General features: G+C 48.3%; 1 protein-coding gene across 1 annotated transcript in view; it reads right to left on the bottom strand.

The window, feature by feature from the left end:
- Positions 1 to 20,409, bottom strand: part of ADAM12 (ADAM metallopeptidase domain 12) — a 925,560-nt gene that overhangs the window by 184,376 nt on the left and 720,775 nt on the right. The window lies entirely within an intron of this gene.

The following is a 20,409-nucleotide window of genomic DNA, read 5'->3' as shown; positions in this document are numbered from 1 at the left end:
GCCTGAGTAACGTACCCGTAGCAACATAGATGGACCTTAAAGTTGTCTCTAATTTGCGGTCAGCAGGTTCTTTTAATGAAGCTGACCCTGGGGCAGGTAAAATAAGAATTTACTTACCGATAATTCTATTTCTCGTAGTCCGTAGTGGATGCTGGGACTTCCGTAAGGACCATGGGGAATAGCGGCTCCGCAGGAGACTGGGCACAAAAGTAAAAGCTTTAGACTAGCTGGTGTGCACTGGCTCCTCCCCCTATGACCCTCCTCCAAGCCTCAGTTAGGATACTGTGCCCGGACGAGCGTACATAATAAGGAAGGATTTTGAATCCCGGGTAAGATTCATACCAGCCACACCAATCACACCGTACAACCTGTGATCTGAACCCAGTTAACAGTATGATAAACGTAGGAGCCTCTGAAAAGATGGCTCACAACAATAAACAACCCGATTTTTTTGTAACAATAACTATATACAAGTATTGCAGACAATCCGCACTTGGGATGGGCGCCCAGCATCCACTACGGACTATGAGAAATAGAATTATCGGTAAGTAAATTCTTATTTTCTCTGACGTCCTAGTGGATGCTGGGACTTCCGTAAGGACCATGGGGATTATACCAAAGCTCCCAAACGGGCGGGAGAGTGCGGATGACTCTGCAGCACCGAATGAGAGAACTCCAGGTCCTCCTCAGCCAGGGTATCGAATTTGTAAACCACCTTAGGGAGAAATTGAGGGCGAGTCCTCAGTTCTGCCCTGTCTGAATGAAAAATTAGGTAAGGGCTTTTATATGATAAAGCCGCCAATTCAGAGACACGCCTGGCTGAAGCCAGGGCTAACAGCATGACCACTTTCCATGTGAGATATTTCAATTCCACAGTGGTGAGTGGTTCAAACCAATGTGATTTTAGGAGACTCAACACTACATTGAGATCCCAAGGTGCCACTGGAGGCACAAAAGGAGGCTGTATATGCAGTACCCCTTTGACAAACGTCTGAACTTCAGGCACTGAAGCCAGTTCTTTTTGGAAGAAGATTGACAGGGCCGAAATTTGAACCTTAATGGACCCTAATTTTAGGCCCATAGATAGTCCTGTTTGCTAAGTCTTGAAACAGACAAGGTCCCTGCTGGAGCAGGTCCTTTCTGAGAGGTAGAGGCCACGGGTCCTCCGTGAGCATCTCTTGCAGTTCCGGGTACCAAGTTCTTCTTGGCCAATCCGGAGCCACGAGTATAGTTCTTACTCCTCTCCTTCTTATGATTCTCAGTACTTTGGGTATGAGAGGCAGAGGAGGGAACACATACACCGACTGGTACACCCACGGTGTTACCAGAGCGTCCACCGCTATTGCCTGAGGGTCCCTTGACCTGGCGCAATATCTGTCCAGTTTTTTGTTGAGACGGGACGCCATCATGTCCACCTTTGGTTTTTCCCAACGGTTTACAATCACTTGGAAGACTTCTGGGTGAAGTCCCCACTCCCCCGGGTGGAGGTCCTGTCTGCTGAGGAAGTCTGCTTCCCAGTTGTCCACTCCCGGAATGAACACTGCTGACAGTGCTACCACATGATTTTCCGCCCAGCGGAGAATCCTTGCAGCTTCTGCCATTGCCCTCCTGCTTCTTGTGCCGCCCTGTCTGTTGACGTGGGCGACTGCCGTGATGTTGTCCGATTGGATCAATACCGACTGACCCTGAAGCAGAGGCCTTGCTTGACTTAGGGCATTGTAAATGGCCCTTAGTTCCAGGATATTTATATGAAGAGACGTTTCCATGCTTGACCACAAGCCCTGGAAATTTCTTCCCTGTGTGACTGCTCCCCAGCCTCTCAGACTGGCATCCGTGGTCACCAGCATCCAATCCTGAATGCCGAATCTGCGGCCCTCTAGAAGATGAGCACTCTGTAACCACCACAGGAGAGACACCCTTGTCCTTGAAGATAGGGTTATCCGCTGATGCATCTGAAGATGCGATCCGGACCATTTGTCCAGCAGATCCCACTGAAAAGTTCTTGCATGGAATCTTCCGAATGGAATTGCTTCGTAAGAAGCCACCATTTTTCCCAGGACTCTCGTGCATTGATGCACTGACACTTGGCCTGGTTTTAGGAGGTTCCTGACTAGCTCGGATAACTTCCTGGCCTTCTCCTCCGGGAGAAACACCTTTTTCTGGACTGTGTCCAGAATCATCCCCAGGAACAGTAGACGTGTTGTTGGAATCAGCTGTGATTTTTGGGATATTTAGAATCCACCCGTGCTGACATAGCACTACCTGAGACAGTGCTACTCCGAACTCTAACTGTTCCCTGGATCCTGCCCTTATCAGGAGATCGTCCAAGTAAGGGATAATTAAGACGCCTTCTCTTCGAAGAAGAATCATCATTTCGGCCATTACCTTGGTAAAGACCCGGGGTGCCGTGGACAATCCAAACGGCAGCGTCTGAAACTGATAATGACAGTTTTGAACCACAAACCTGAGGTACCCCTGGTGAGAAGGGAAGATTGGGACATGGAGATAAGCATCTTTGATGTCCAGAGATACCATATAGTCCCCTTCTTCCAGGTTCGCTATCACTGCTCTGAGTGATTCCATCTTGAATTTGAACCTTTTTATGTAAGTGTTCAAGGATTTCAGATTTAAAATTGGTCTCACCGAGCCGTCCGGCTTCGGTACCACAAACAGCGTGGAATAATACCCCTTTCCCTGTTGTAGGAGGGGTACCTTGATTATCACCTGCTGGGAATACAGCTTGTGAATAGCTTCCAATACTGCCTCCCTGTCGGAGGGAGACGTTGGAAGAGCAGACTTCAGGAATCGGCGAGGGGGAGACGTCTCGAATTCCAATTTGTACCCCTGTGATACTACCTGCAGGATCCAGGGGTCCACTTGCGAGTGAGCCCACTGCGCGTTGAAATTTTTGAGACGGGCCCCCACCGTGCCTGAGTCCGCTTGTAAAGCCCCAGCGTCATGCTGAAAACTTGGCAGAAGCGGGGGAGGGCTTCTGCTCCTGGGAAGAGGCTGCCTGGTGCAGTCTTTTTCCTCTTCCTCTGCCCCGGGGCAGAAATGAGTGGCCTTTTGCTCGCTTGTTCTTATAGGAACGAAAGGACTGAGTTTGAAAAGACGGTGTCTTTTTCTGCTGAGAGGTGACCTGGGGTAAAAAGGTGGACTTTCCAGCCGTTGCCGTGGCCACCAGGTCTGATAGACCGACCCCAAATAACTCCTCCCCTTTATACGGCAATACTTCCATATGTCGTTTGGAATCTGCATCACCTGACCACTGTCGCGTCCATAACGCCCTTCTGGCAGAAATGGACATCGCACTCACTCTTGATGCCAGGGTGCAAATATCCCTCTGTGCATCACGCATATATAGTAATGCATCCTTTAAATGCTCTATAGTTAATAAAATACTGTCCCTATCCAGGGTATCAATATTTTCAGTCAGGGAATCCGACCAAGCCACTCCAGCGCTGCACATCCAGGCTGAGGCGATTGCTGGTCGCAGTATAACACCAGTATGTGTGTATATACCTTTTAGGATATTTTCCAGCCTTCTATCAGCTGGTTCCTTGAGGGCGGCCGTATCAGGAGACGGTAACGCCACTTGTTTTGATAAGCGTGTGAGCGCCTTATCTACCCTAGGGGGTGTTTCCCAACGTGCCCTAACCTCTGGCGGGAAAGGGTATAGTGCCAATAATTTGTTAGAAATCAGCAGTTTTTTATCGGGGGAAACCCACGCTTTATCACACACCTCATTTAATTCCTCTGATTCAGGAAAAACTACTGGTAGTTTTTTCACACCCCACATTATACCCTTTTTTGTGGTACTTGTAGTGTCAGAAATGTTCAATGCCTCCTTCATTGCCGTGATCATGTAACGTGTGGCCCTACTGGACATTACGTTTGTCTCCTCACCGTCGACACTGGATTCAGTATCCGTGTCTGGGTCTGTGTCGACCATCTAAGGTAACGGGCGTTTTAGCGCCCCTGACGGTGTCTGAGACGCCTGAACAGGCACTAACTGATTTGCCGGCTGTCTCATGTCGTCAACAGTTTTTTGCAAAGTGCTGACATTGTCACGTAATTCTTTAAATACGACCATCCAGTCAGGTGTCGACTCCCTAGGTGGTGACATCACTAACACAGGCAATTGCTCTGCTTCCACATCATTTTCCTCCTCATACATGTCGACACAATCGTACCGACACCCAGCACACACACAGGGAATGCTCTGATAGAGGACAGGACCCCACTAGCCCTTTGGGGAGACAGAAGGAGAGTTTGCCAGCACACACCAGAGCGCTATATATATGCAGGGATAACCTTATATAAGTGTTACTCCCTGTTATAGCTGCTGTATTATATATTAGCTGCCAATAGTGCCCCCCCCTCTCTTGTTTTACCCTGATTCTTGTAGCAGGACTGCAGGGGAGAGTCAGGAAGCCGTCCTTCCAGCGGAGCTGTGAGGGAAAATGGCGCTTGTGTGCTGAGGAGATAGGCTCCGCCCCCTTCTCGGCTGCCTTTTCTCCCGCTTTTTTTCAGGAAAACTGGCAGGGGTTAAATGCATCCATATAGCCTAGGAGCTATATGTGATGCATTTCTTTAGCCATATAAGGTTTTTATAGTGTTTTATTGCGTCTCAGGGCGCTCCCCCCCAGCGCCCTGCACCCTCAGTGACCGGAGTGTGAAGTGTGCTGAGAGCAATGGCGCACAGCTGCAGTGCTGTGCGCTACCTTATTTGAAGACAGGAACGTCTTCTGCCGCCGCTTTCTCCGGACCTCTTCGCTCTTCTGGCTCTGTAAGGGGGCCGGCGGCGCGGCTCCGGGACCCATCCAGGCTGAACCTGTGATCGTCCCTCTGGAGCTAATGTCCAGTAGCCAAGAAGCCCAATCCACTCTGCACGCAGGTGAGTTCGCTTCTTCTCCCCTTAGTCCCACGATGCAGTGAGCCTGTTGCCAGCAGTACTCACTGAAAATAAAAAACCTATTTAAACTTTTACTTCTAAGCAGCTCAGGAGAGCCACCTAGCATGCACCCTTCTCGTTCGGGCACAAAAATCTAACTGAGGCTTGGAGGAGGGTCATAGGGGGAGGAGCCAGTGCACACCAGCTAGTCTAAAGCTTTTACTTTTGTGCCCAGTCTCCTGCGGAGCCGCTATTCCCCATGGTCCTTACGGAAGTCCCAGCATCCACTAGGACGTCAGAGAAAATTATTTTCTTTGACAACCTAGAGACTGAGGTGTCTATCATTGGGGGTGACTCCCACTTACACCTATCCTCAGGGAAAGGGTACGCTACCCGCAACCTTTTAGGGATAGCAAATTTATTTTCGGGGTTAGATCAGGATTCCTCCAAAAATGTATTTAAGTCCTTAGACGGAGGAATACTCACCACCTGTTTTTTATTTAATTTAAAATAATCTTTTTCCTCAGGTGGAGGTGTTGTGTCAGGAAATTCCAACACCTCTTTTATAGCGACTATCATACATTGAATGCTCTTAGCCAGTTTGGGGTCTACCCCCCTCAAATCCCCAGTGTCGACGTCAGTGTCGGAATCTGTGTCAGTGTTCCTTTGCATAATTTGGGCCAGGGACCTTTTCTGGGAACTGGAGGGGTCCCGAGTGAATGATGTGGAGGAATCAGCAAATAGAGCATCTTCCACAGACTGTCTCCAATGCTTTGTCTGTTCTTCAGACTCAGAGAATTTCCCTGCTAGTTTAGACATATTACTCTGCAGCTTTCTCACCCACACAGGCTCAGAACACTCTTGTGCCTCCAAAATGGGTTCCTCAGGGGAAGAGCTTTCTCTAGACATGGTACACACGTGTACAGTCACACCACTCACACACAGGGGTGCTAATGGGGACAAACCTACACTAATGTCTGTCAGAGGGACCCAGAGGGAATTGCCAGTCCACACCACGCGCCCTATATGTATTGCATACAATGAATATATATATACAAACACAGCGCTTTATATCCAATATGAAGCCCGCAGACTTCAATAAAGTATGTGCTCCCCTTCCCTCTATAACACCCTGGTACTTGTATCAGCGATGTGTGAGGAGAAGCAGCGTGCCGGATCAGCGCTCCAGCGTCTCTGTGAGGAGAAAATGGCGCCAATTAAGTGTTACCAGCAATTCTGAGAAGCCCCGACCCCTGTAATGGTGCGGTTCAGCCACAGTAATATAATATTTATACTGGCAGGGGTATGTACACCAGCGACTCCCTTGTGTGTACTTTAATGCCAGTGAGAGTAAAAATTTTATCATGTCCCTCAGAGCGCGCCCCCCCCCCCCGCGCGCTCTGCACCCTGTGCTGAGAGACATGTTTTTGCGCAGCGACCGCGCTGCGCTGGTACCTTTATGCCGCCATGATGACCGGAGGGTTCCTCTCTGCAGGTCTCCGGTAAATACTCACCAACCTTCTGACTTCTGGCTCTGTTAGGGGGTGGCGGCAGCGCTGTGGGAGTGAGCAGCAGCCAGGCAAGGGCTGTGTTCAATACCCTTCAGGAGCTAATGGTGTCCTGTCAGCGGAAGCAGAGCCATTAAACTAACTGAGAAGTTGGTTCCTACTTTCCCCCCTAAGTCCCACGAAGCAGGGAAGCTGTTGCCAGCAGTTTCCCTGTAAAATAAAAAACCTAACAAGGGGGGTCATTCCGAGTTGTTCGCTCGCTAGCAGATTTTAGCAGCATTGCACACGCTAGGCCGCCGCCCTCTGGGAGTGTATCTTAGTTTAGCAGAATAGCGAACGAAAGATTAGCAGAATTGCGAATAGAAAATTCTTAGCAGTTTCTGAGTAGCTCCAGACTTACTCCTACACTGCGATCAGCTCAGCCCGTTTCGTTCCTGGTTTGACGTCACAAACTGCATTCGGCCAGCCACTCCCCCGTTTCTCCAGACACTCCCGCGTTTTATCCTGGCACGCCTGCGTTTTTCTGCACACTCCCAGAAAATGGCCAGTTTCCGCCCAGAAACACCCACTTCCTGTCAATCACACTCCGATCACTTCAACGATGGAAATTCTTTGTTTGGACGTGAGTAAATCTACTAAGTTTTGAGCAAAAATACTTAGCACATGCGCACTGCGTACCATGCGCATTTTCGCCTTAATCACTCCGTTGCGAAAATCGTCAATGAGCGAACAACTCGGAATGACCCCCAAAGTCTTTTCCAGCAGAACTCTGTAGAGCTCCACTGGTGTGCATCCAGTCTCCCAGGCACATTTTCTAAACTGAGGTCTGGAGGAGGGGCATAGAGGGAGGAGCCAGTTCACACTGTTAAAAAGTGTTAAAGTGCCGAAGGCTCCTGCGGAACCGTCTATACCCCATGGTACTAAAATGGACCCCAGCATCCACTAGGATGTAAGAGAATAAAGAAAAAGACTACTTTTTTTTAACATTAGCTGTACTGAGAAGATATATCAGGAATGGTGGATAGATGGGGTAGGGTTGGAGAGAGGGTGTCGTCTGGACAGGGTAGAACAGGGGTAACACTAAGGTGACCCAGCATATAGCATACCTCCCAACTGTCCCTATTTTCATGGACAGTCCCTTTTTTGGGGACTGTCCCGCTGTCCTACCCGCAGGTCGCAGTATCCCGCAGTGGGGGGCATTCAGGAGGCTCCTGTCACTCGCTGCTCTGCTTAGGTGAATAGACGCTGTGCGCATGCTAGAGGTGGACGCCTTTTCACCTGCTCTTTGGGTTGGTGATGTCATTACCGATCCCTCGCACAGATGATGTGAAGAGACGCCTCTGCAGCTGCTGACTTACTGGCAGCTACGGGGGGAGGGAGACGTGGTGGAAATCTATTGGCCATAGCATAGAGCAGCATGTTAGTATAAGCTGCAGTGCGTCGTGGGGTGATAGAGATTGGCCACAGTCACAGGCATGCAGTCAGTGATTGGCGTATCTCCTGAGACCCTCTTGTTTTAAAAAAGCAAATTCTCAGCAAATTAAAGCAATATGCACTCCTCCCAAGGGTGCTACCTGTAATGTCACCAACAGGGACCACATGCAGTCCGTTTTCAAAATAACAGGGCACTCACCAATACACAATTGGTATAACCACTGTTTAATTTTATATCTCCATAAGGAATCTCCAAACAGTTATGAGAAAACAGCGGACTTTCATATTCATACCACTGAGCTGGTCGTCATTCTCAAGATATATTGGAACCCGACAGGAAAATACAAACACACTGGACCCAAAGGGGAAGGGGGGAGTAAACTTAATGGCCTCAATAGATTAAACCAGTGTTTCTAAAACTCGGTCCTCAGGACCCCACACAGTGCATGTTTTGCAGGTAACCCAGCAGGTACACAGGTGTATTCATTCATCACTGACACATTTTAAAAGGTCCACAGGTGGAGTTAATTATGTCACTTGTGATTCTGTGAGGAGACCTGCAAAACATACACCGTGTGGGGTCCTGAGGACCGAGTTTGAGAACCTGTGGATTAAACACATTGGCCCCACACTCCATCCTCCCGCAGCCTGCGCTCTATCACACTGACACACTCCATTCTCCTGCGGCCTGCCCTCTATCACACTCCTTGCCCCCGTGGGCACTCCCTCTCCCCGCAGCCTGTCCTGTATCACACTCACACACTCCCTCCCCCCGCGGCCTGCCCTGTATCACACTCACACACTCCCTCCACCCGGAAGCCTGCCCTGTATCACACCATACCTCCCAACTTTGCTTGAATTGAAGGAGGGACATCTTCGCGCGCTGCCCGGAATTAGGGGGCGTGGTCTACAGAAAAGGGGGATGGCCTCACGGTAAGTGCCGCGATCGCAAGTCACGCCCCCGTTTTCGTCATTATGGGGGCATGGACAGCCCTGTGAGAGCTGCTGGCCATGCCCCCTGTCCCTCTCTGCCAGGAATAGACGCTGTGCATAGACCGCTGTTCTCCTCAGAGCAGCGAGTGACAGGGAGGGATTTCTCAACTGCCCCCCCCCCCCCCCCCCACTAGTGGGACACTGAGACCCGCAGGTGGGACAGCGGAACAGACCGTGAAAAACGGGACTGTCCCGCCAAAATCGGGACAGTTGGGAGGTATGTCACACTCACACACTCCCTCTCCCCGCGGCCTGCCCTGTATCACACTCACACACTCCCTCCCCCTGCAGCCTGCCCTGTATCACACTCACACACTCCCTCCCCCCGAGGCCTGCCCTGTATCACACTCACACACTCCCTCCCCCTGCAGCCTGCCCTGTATCACACTCACACACTCCCTCCCCCCGAGGCCTGCTCTGTATCACACTCACACACTCCCTCCCCTCGCAGCCTGCCCTGTATCACACTCACACACTCCCTCCCCCTGCAGCCTGCCCTGTATCACACTCACACACTCCCTCCCCTCGCAGCCTGCCCTGTATCACACTCACACACTCCCTCCCCCTGCAGCCTGCCCTGTATCACACTCACTCCCCCTGCAGCCTGCCCTGTATCACACTCACACACTCCCTCCCCCTGCAGCCTGCCCTGTATCACACTCACTCCCCCTGCAGCCTGCTCTGTATCACACTCACACACTCCCTCCCCCGCGGCCTGCCCTGTATCACACTCACACAAGAAGCTGGCCGAATAAGAAGCTAACTTCAGCATCGTCTCCCCCCCGCGGCCTGCTCTGTATCACACTCACACACTCCCTCCCCCCGAGGCCTGCTCTGTATCACACTCACGCGCTCCCTCCCCTGGCACTGTATCACACTCACACACTTCCTCACTCATGCTCTGTATTGAACTCTATCCCCTGCAGAAGCTCACACACACACACACACACACACACACACACACACACACACACACACACACACACTACAGAAGTTAACATGAAAGTAACACACACACACACACACACACACACACACACACACACACACACACACACACACACACACACAAAGAGGCTCACACAGATACACAAGTCACATACACACATACAATTCCTTCCACTCACTCTTTACCTTCCACTACAGCAGAGATCACTGCAGTGTCAATGGCTGGGTCGGCCCTGGATGTTGTGCACTGTGTGCAGTAGAGATGAGCGCCGGAAATTTTTCGGGTTTTGTGTTTTGGTTTTGGGTTCGGTTCCGCGGCCGTGTTTTGGGTTCGACCGCGTTTTGGCAAAACCTAACCGAATTTTTTTTGTCGGATTCGGGTGTGTTTTGGATTCGGGTGTTTTTTTCCAAAAAACCTAAAAAACAGCTTAAATCATAGAATTTGGGGGTCATTTTGATCCCAAAGTATTATTAACCTCAAAAACCATCATTTCCACTCATTTTCAGTCTATTCTGAATACCTCACACCTCACAATATTATTTTTAGTCCTAAAATTTGCACCGAGGTCGCTGGATGACTAAGCTAAGCGACCCTAGTGGCCGACACAAACACCTGGCCCATCTAGGAGTGGCACTGCAGTGTCACGCAGGATGTCCCTTCCAAAAAACCCTCCCCAAACAGCACATGACGCAAAGAAAAAAAGAGGCGCAATGAGGTAGCTGTGTGAGTAAGATAAGCGACCCTAGTGGCCGACACAAACACCGGGCCCATCTAGGAGTGTCACTGCAGTGTCACGCAGGATGTCCCTTCCAAAAAACCCTCCCCAAACAGCACATGACGCAAAGAAAAAAAGAGGCGCAATGAGGTAGCTGTGTGAGTAAGATAAGCGACCCTAGTGGCCGACACAAACACCGGGCCCATCTAGGAGTGGCACTGCAGTGTCACGCAGGATGTCCCTTCCAAAAAACCCTCCCCAAACAGCACATGACGCAAAGAAAAAAAGAGGCGCAATGAGGTAGCTGTGTGAGTAAGATAAGCGATCCTAGTGGCCGACACAAACACCGGGCCCATCTAGGAGTGGCACTGCAGTGTCACGCAGGATGTCCCTTCCAAAAAACCCTCCCCAAACAGCACATGACGCAAAGAAAAAAAGAGGCGCAATGAGGTAGCTGTGTGAGTAAGATAAGCGACCCTAGTGGCCGACACAAACACCGGGCCCATCTAGGAGTGGCACTGCAGTGTCACGCAGGATGTCCCTTCCAAAAAACCCTCCCCAAACAGCACATGACGCAAAGAAAAATTAAAGAAAAAAGAGGTGCAAGATGGAATTGTCCTTGGGCCCTCCCACCCACCCTTATGTTGTATAAACAGGACATGCACACTTTAACCAACCCATCATTTCAGTGACAGGGTCTGCCACACGACTGTGACTGATATGACGGGTTGGTTTGGACCCCCACCAAAAAAGAAGCAATTAATCTCTCCTTGCACAAACTGGCTCTACAGAGGCAAGATGTCCACCTCATCATCATCCTCCGATATATCACCGTGTACATCCCCCTCCTCACAGATTATCAATTCGTCCCCACTGGAATCCACCATCTCAGCTCCCTGTGTACTTTGTGGAGGCAATTGCTGCTGGTCAATGTCTCCGCGGAGGAATTGATTATAATTCATTTTAATGAACATCATCTTCTCCACATTTTCTGGATGTAACCTCGTACGCCGATTGCTGACAAGGTGAGCGGCGGCACTAAACACTCTTTCGGAGTACACACTTGTGGGAGGGCAACTTAGGTAGAATAAAGCCAGTTTGTGCAAGGGCCTCCAAATTGCCTCTTTTTCCTGCCAGTATAAGTACGGACTGTGTGACGTGCCTACTTGGATGCGGTCACTCATATAATCCTCCACCATTCTTTCAATGTTGAGAGAATCATATGCAGTGACAGTAGACGACATGTCCGTAATCGTTGTCAGGTCCTTCAGTCCGGACCAGATGTCAGCATCAGCAGTCGCTCCAGACTGCCCTGCATCACCGCCAGCGGGTGGGCTCGGAATTCTGAGCCTTTTCCTCGCACCCCCAGTTGCGGGAGAATGTGAAGGAGGAGATGTTGACAGGTCGCGTTCCGCTTGACTTGACAATTTTCTCACCAGCAGGTCTTTCAACCCCAGCAGACTTGTGTCTGCCGGAAAGAGAGATCCAAGGTAGGCTTTAATTCTAGGATCGAGCACGGTGGCCAAAATGTAGTGCTCTGATTTCAACAGATTGACCACCCGTGAATCCTTGTTAAGCGAATTAAGGGCTCCATCCACAAGTCCCACATGCCTAGCGGAATCGCTCCGTGTTAGCTCCTCCTTCAATGTCTCCAGCTTCTTCTGCAAAAGCCTGATGAGGGGAATGACCTGACTCAGGCTGGCAGTGTCTGAACTGACTTCACGTGTGGCAAGTTCAAAGGGCATCAGAACCTTGCACAACGTTGAAATCATTCTCCACTGCGCTTGAGACAGGTGCATTCCACCTCCTATATCGTGCTCAATTGTATAGGCTTGAATGGCCTTTTGCTGCTCCTCCAACCTCTGAAGCATATAGAGGGTTGAATTCCACCTCGTTACCACTTCTTGCTTCAGATGATGGCAGGGCAGGTTCAGTAGTTTTTGGTGGTGCTCCAGTCTTCTGTACGTGGTGCCTGTACGCCGAAAGTGTCCCGCAATTCTTCTGGCCACCGACAGCATCTCTTGCACGCCCCTGTCGTTTTTTAAAAAATTCTGCACCACCAAATTCAAGGTATGTGCAAAACATGGGACGTGCTGGAATTTGCCCATATTTAATGCACACACAATATTGCTGGCGTTGTCCGATGCCACAAATCCACAGGAGAGTCCAATTGGGGTAAGCCATTCCGCGATGATCATCCTCAGTTGCCGTAAGAGGTTTTCAGCTGTGTGCGTATTCTGGAAACCGGTGATACAAAGCGTAGCCTGCCTAGGAGAGAGTTGGCGTTTGCGAGATGCTGCTACTGGTGCCGCCGCTGCTGTTCTTGCGGCGGGAGTCCATACATCTACCCAGTGGGCTGTCACAGTCATATAGTCCTGACCCTGCCCTGCTCCACTTGTCCACATGTCCGTGGTTAAGTGGACATTGGGTACAGCTGCATTTTTTAGGACACTGGTGACTCTTTTTCTGAGGTCTGTGTACATTTTCGGTATCGCCTGCCTAGAGAAATGGAACCTAGATGGTATTTGGTACCGGGGACACAGTACCTCCAACAAGTCTCTAGTTGGCTCTGCAGTAATGATGGATACCGGAACCACGTTTCTCACCACCCAGGATGCCAAGGCCTCAGTTATCCGCTTTGCAGTAGGATGACTGCTGTGATATTTCATCTTCCTCGCAAAGGACTGTTGGACAGTCAATTGCTTGGTGGAAGTAGTAAAAGTGGTCTTACGACTTCCCCTCTGGGATGACCATCGACTCCCAGCAGCAACAACAGCAGCAGTAGGCGTTACACGCAAGGATGCATCGGAGGAATCCCAGGCAGGAGAGGACTCGTCAGAATTGCCAGTGACATGGCCTGCAGGACTATTGGCATTCCTGGGGAAGGAGGAAATTGACACTGAGGGAGTTGGTGGGGTGGTTTGCGTGAGCTTGGTTACAAGAGGAAGGGATTTACTGGTCAGTGGACTGCTTCCGCTGTCGCCCAAAGTTTTTGAACTTGTCACTGACTTATTATGAATGCGCTGCAGGTGACGTATAAGGGAGGATGTTCCGAGGTGGTTAACGTCCTTACCCCTACTTATTACAGCTTGACAAAGGCAACACACGGCTTGACACCTGTTGTCCGCATTTCTGTTGAAATACTTCCACACCGAAGAGCTGATTTTTTTGGTATTTTCACCAGGCATGTCAGTGGCCATATTCCTCCCACGGACAACAGGTGTCTCCCCGGGTGCCTGACTTAAACAAACCACCTCACCATCAGAATCCTCCTGGTCAATTTCCTCCCCAGCGCCAGCAACACCCATATCCTCCTCATCCTGGTGTACTTCAACACTGACATCTTCAATCTGACTATCAGGAACTGGACTGCGGGTACTCCTTCCAGCACTTGCAGGGGGCGTGCAAATGGTGGAAGGCGCATGCTCTTCACGTCCAGTGTTGGGAAGGTCAGGCATCGCAACCGACACAATTGGACTCTCCTTGTGGATTTGGGATTTCGAAGAACGCACAGTTCTTTGCGGTGCTTTTGCCAGCTTGAGTCTTTTCAGTTTTCTAGCGAGAGGCTGAGTGCTTCCATCCTCATGTGAAGCTGAACCACTAGCCATGAACATAGGCCAGGGCCTCAGCCGTTCCTTGCCACTCCGTGTGGTAAATGGCATATTGGCAAGTTTACGCTTCTCCTCCGACAATTTTATTTTAGGTTTTGGAGTCCTTTTTTTACTGATATTTGGTGTTTTGGATTTGACATGCTCTGTACTATGACATTGGGCATCGGCCTTGGCAGACGACGTTGCTGGCATTTCATCGTCTCGGCCATGACTAGTGGCAGCAGCTTCAGCACGAGGTGGAAGTGGATCTTGATCTTTCCCTAATTTTGGAACCTCAACATTTTTGTTCTCCATATTTTAATAGGCACAACTAAAGGCACCTCAGGTAAACAATGGAGATGGATGGATACTAGTATACAATTATGGATGGACTGCCGAGTGCCGACACAGAGGTAGCTACAGCCGTGGACTACCGTACTGTACTGTGTCTGCTGCTAATATAGACTGGTTGATAATGAGATGTAGTATGTATAAAGAAGAAAGAAAAAAAAAACCACGGGTAGGTGGTATACAATTATGGATGGACTGCCGAGTGCCGACACAGAGGTAGCTACAGCCGCGGACTACCGTACTGTACTGTGTCTGCTGCTAATATAGACTGGATGATAATGAGATGTAGTATGTATAAAGAAGAAAGAAAAAAAAAACCACGGGTAGGTGGTATACAATTATGGATGGACTGCCGAGTGCCGACACAGAGGTAGCTACAGCCGTGGACTACCGTACTGTACTGTGTCTGCTGCTAATATAGCCTGGTTGATAATGAGATGTAGTATGTATAAAGAAGAAAGAAAAAAAAAAACCACGGGTAGGTGGTATACAATTATGGATGGACTGCCGAGTGCCGACACAGAGGTAGCTACAGCCGTGGACTACCGTACTGTACTGTGTCTGCTGCTAATATAGACTGGATGATAATGAGATGTAGTATGTATAAAGAAGAAAGAAAAAAAAACCACGGGTAGGTGGTATACAATTATGGATGGACTGCCGAGTGCCGACACAGAGGTAGCTACAGCCGTGGACTACCGTACTGTACTGTGTCTGCTGCTAATATAGACTGGATGATAATGAGATGTAGTATGTATAAAGAAGAAAGAAAGAAAAAAACCACGGGTAGGTGGTATACAATTATGGATGGACTGCCGAGTGCCGACACAGAGGTAGCTACAGCCGTGAACTACCGTACTGTGTCTGCTGCTAATATAGACTGGTTGATAATGAGATGTAGTATGTATAAAGAAGAAAGAAAAAAAAAAACCACGGGTAGGTGGTATACAATTATGGATGGACTGCCGAGTGCCGACACAGAGATAGCTACAGCCGTGGACTACCATACTGTACTGTGTCTGCTGCTAATATAGACTGGATGATAATGAGATGTAGTATGTATAAAGAAGAAAGAAAAAAAAAACCACGGGTAGGTGGTATACAATTATGGATGGACTGCCGAGTGCCGACACAGAGGTAGCTACAGCCGTGGACTACCGTACTGTACTGTGTCTGCTGCTAATATAGACTGGATGATAATGAGATGTAGTATGTATAAAGAAGAAAGAAAAAAAAAAACACGGGTAGGTGGTATACAATTATGGATGGACTGCCGAGTGCCGACACAGAGGTAGCTACAGCCGTGGACTACCGTACTGTACTGTGTCTGCTGCTAATATAGACTGGATGATAATGAGATGTAGTATGTATAAAGAAGAAAGAAAAAAAAAACCACGGGTAGGTGGTATACAATTATGGATGGACTGCCGAGTGCCGACACAGAGGTAGCTACAGCCGTGAACTACCGTACTGTGTCTGCTGCTAGTATAGACTGGATGATAAATAATGATATAAAAAATATATATATATCACTACTGCAGCCGGACAGGTATATATTATATAATGACGGACCTGCTGGACACTGTCAGCAGAATGAGTTTTTTAATTTTTATAGAATAAAAAAACACCACACAAGTCACACGACGAGTGTACTTTTTCAGGCAGACATTCAATCACAATATACTATACTGGTGGTCAGTGTGGTCAGGTCACTGGTCACAGTGGTCAGTGGTCAGTCACACTGGCAGTGGCACTCTGGCAGCAAAAGTGTGCACTGTTTAATATGTACTCCTGGCTCCTGCTATAACCTATAACTGCTCCCCAGTCTCCCCCACAATTAAGCTGTGTGAGCACAGTCAGATATTATACATAGATGATGCAGCACACTGGGCTGAGCACAGATATGGTATGTGAGTGTGACTGAGTCACTGTGTATCGTTTTTTTCAGGCAGAGAACAAGAACAGAACGGATTATTAAATAATAATAAATTCTAAAACTGCACTGGTGGTCAGGTCACTGGTCATCAGTCACTAGTATAACTCCTCCTAAGCTCCAGTAAGTAAATGAAGTGTCTCACTCTCACTCTCCTATCTATTTTAATTTCTAAACGGAGAGGACGCCAGCCACGTCCTCTCCCTATCAATCTCAATGCACGTGTGAAAATGGCCGCGACGCGCGGCTCCTTATATAGAATCCGAGTCTCGCGATAGAATCCGAGCCTCGCGAGAATCCGACAGCGTGATGATGACGTTCGGGCGCGCTCGGGTTAACCGAGCAAGGCGGGAAGATCCGAGTCGCTCGGACCCGTGTAAAAAAACATGAAGTTCGGGCGGGTTCGGATTCAGAGAAACCGAACCCGCTCATCTCTAGTGTGCAGCAGGCAGATCTCCTCTACTCCAGCCATGTGCAGCAGCAAGCCCTGGCAGCCTGAGTGCTGAGTCCCGCATAGCTCCGCCCCCTGGGTCCCGTGTAGCCCCGCCCCCTGCCGAGTTCCTTTATCCCCTGTCACTGCCCTCTGGCCGCTGGCATTTGGAGCCACTCGACCGACAGTATGACTCAATGTACTACTAGTACCAGCTACAGGGGCGGTGCTTCACACTGTCACTGGCAAGCTGTTAAGCAGGGAAATTTATTTCCTTGCTGCAGCAGCAATGCAGATGCAGTGGGCCTATTGTGATGGGGGGGGGGGGGGGGGGGGGGGCCTGGAGCTGCAGCTCCACCCGCCCCATTGTTAATCCAACCCTGCATCTAATTAAAAATATATTTTTTTTATAGTCAGTAGTTTTATTAAATTATTCTATTAAATTGGATAGCATCAAATGAGGACTTATAACCAATCAATAAAAATAATAAAATTAGGCTGGTGGGGGGCAGCCGTTACTGTTATGACACGGGGCGCCTTTACCCCTAAATCCGCCCCCAGGTTCCGGATCCCTTCTGGCGCCATATAAATAAAGTATAATAATAATAATAATAATAATCTATTTTTAATGGTCAAAACTTATAGGCGATTAAAAATTACGCAAACCTTCCCCCCCCCCAAAAAAAACACCTCCTCAGACCAGATGTACGTAAGAAATACTATAAAGTGCACCAACTTACAAACTGAGCTCCAGTGCCTGGAGGCGGGGCTATAGAGGAGGCGGTTCAGTGCATCCTGGGAACAGTCAAAGCTTTAGCCTGTTGGTGCCTTGGATCAAGATCCAACTCTACACCCCGATGTTATTCCCTGTGGAATACCAGTGTTACCCCGCTGCAGAAATTAGCATTGCTCTGGCTCAGGCATCACATGGATTACACAGTATGCTTCTATCATGGGTTTAGATCCAATCAGGTTCTATATTCTTAATTGTATTTAATGTGGTCCAACAATCAACGCAGCAGCTGTTATACATATATACACATAAACAAGCTCTATGTGCGAAATGGACAAAACTGTACATCTTGGGCCAAAGCCGCAGCCTATGAAGTGAAAATAAACCACATGGTGAAAGTGATGTCTGTTAATCTGTCAACATGAAGACAATGAGCGATATGACTAATGCTGCATTCACACCGCAAATGCCGGGTCCTACCCGGTAAGACAAACGTGTACTTACCGGGTGGGATCCGGCATTTGCGCTCCGTTGCAGGCTTCCCGACCCGGCAATATACCGGGTCGGTTGCCATGACAACGGAGGCCGCAGCAGCAGCAGGGGCGGGGGTGGAGGCGGCGTCGGGAGATGAGCTCATCTCCAGCGCCGCCTCTCCCTATCTTGTGAATGGGAACCGTGTCGCATCGACACGGCTCCCATTCACACCGCACCTGACCCGGTAATCAACCCGGGTAAAACCATTCTTTTTTACCGGGTTGATTTACCGGGTCAGGCGACCCGCTAAATCGCCCAGTGTGCTTTCACATCGCACACTGACCCGGTTTGACACGGCAATATGCCGTGTCGGTACCGGGTTATTTGTGCGATGTGAAAGGGGTTTAAGGGGGAGAAGAATCCATTAGAGCCTTGACTTTATTTGGAGCTTATTTGTCTGTCATGAATATAACTCTTCCCACGTTCGCACCAGCAAATAGCATTACTGTGACAGAGGGAATACAATTTGTAGAAAATAGATGTATGTGAGAAAAAGAACAGCTATTGTGTAACTACTGCATGAAGGCCAAAATCCAATCAGGAAGATGTAATTACTCAAAACATTGGACCTGCTTAGACATTAATCACAAACACTATATCTATCCGCTATTAAGCATTGGGAATATGATCAACCGTTTAAAAAAACTAGTCAACAAAATAAGAGGTTGGAGTCGTTCTTTCTAATGCAGGGACAAATAAAATCAATTGGTCTAATCCTTAAACAGAAAGGGCACTGCTGGAGTTCCCTACTGTACATACTATGGAGGGAAGCCACAGCCTGGGCTGTATTGAGGGCAATGCGACTGGTGCCGCCACCCAGGGTTCAAGGCCAAGTGGATGCCATGGATGGGATGGTGAGAGGTTACGGAGAGAAACAGGTGGGGTAGGACCCTGAAATATGCAGATCTGGTTCCTGGCATCAGCCAACTGGATTTCTGGATGATCAATTTTGATCCATCAAGACTGATATTCAATAATTCAAAGGATTGCTTTGTTGGTGCACCTTTTTCAATGTACAACACATTTGGAGACATATTTATGTTTTACAATTCTAAAATTTTTTACACTGTTGCCTGTTTACAAATCTGTGACGTTTTACTGTTCATGTGATAAAATCTTACTTTACACAATTCTTCGTACTCCCTAAGAAGGTGTTAAAGTCAATATAATACTTTGTTGCATTTATTGTAAGCTCTCACGAGCAGGTCCCTCAACCCTCATGTGCTTATCCTTTTCTTGCTTAAACCATCTTCGACTGCACCTTATCCCGCAGTTTTCTGGCACCCTGATACTTATGTCAGTGTCATCTGCTGATGTAGATATATTTATTTACTCTGTACTTGTCCTATATTGTCTTCAACTGTAAGTCACTATTTTCCTGTGTTGGTTATTCGTTTAAGTACTATGAGCGCTGCGGATCCCTTGAGGCGCCATATAAAAAAGGATGATGATAATGATAATAATAATTTCTTTTTAATGGCCAAATCTTCTAGGCGATTGAAAATTATGGCAAAAAAAAAAAAAAAAACAGCACCTCCTCAGACCAGATATACATAAGAAATACTGTGACATTTCAGTTTGGTTTACAGCATAGTTAAATCTTATTTTATACCAATCTTTTGCTGGAATTTAGTTTTACAAAATATCGTTTCCATTTCACAAATAGCCTTTAAAAGGTACAGCCTTGCAATTTTTATTATTATCATCTTTTATTTTTAAGACGCCACCAAGGTTATATAGCTTAAACCAAAAATATATATAAGGGCAGATTTATTAAGCCTGGAGAAGTGATAAAGAAGTGATAAAGCAATGATAGGTGATAACGCACCAGCCAGTCAGCTCCTGTCAATTTACATATTGGAGCTGATTGGCTGGTGCCAATCACCTTGCACCTATCGCTGCTTTATCACCTCTTCAGGCTTAATACATCTGCCCCATCGCAACAGTGTAATGTGGCAGATGTATCAAAGGTTGGAGAGAGATAAAGCAGACGGAGATAGAAAGAGGGGCCTATTTACTAAGCTTTGAATAGAGATAAAGTGGATGGAGATAAAGTGCCAGCCAATCAGCTCCTAACTGTCATGTTACAGGCTGTGTTTGAAAAATGACAACCTGTAACATGAGAGGTAAAAGATGATTGGCTGATACTTTATCTCTCTCCAACAGCGGGATGTAGTGGAGTCTGAGATCGCCAGAGATGCGATACGCCGGCCAATCTCTGACATTTTTTTTAAAGGAGCAGTTCCATACAAGGCATGGTTTTGCTATGTAAGTGATTGCCCCTTTAAAAAAAAAAAAAAAGTCAGTGATCGGCCTACATCCTGCATGTCTGGCGATCTCAGCCC

This window comes from Pseudophryne corroboree, chromosome 3 (assembly GCF_028390025.1).
Source record: "Pseudophryne corroboree isolate aPseCor3 chromosome 3, aPseCor3.hap2, whole genome shotgun sequence".
NCBI classification, from domain to species: domain Eukaryota; kingdom Metazoa; phylum Chordata; class Amphibia; order Anura; family Myobatrachidae; genus Pseudophryne; species Pseudophryne corroboree.
Note: the sequence above shows the minus strand (reverse complement) of the source record. Positions and strands in the feature narration are given on the sequence as shown.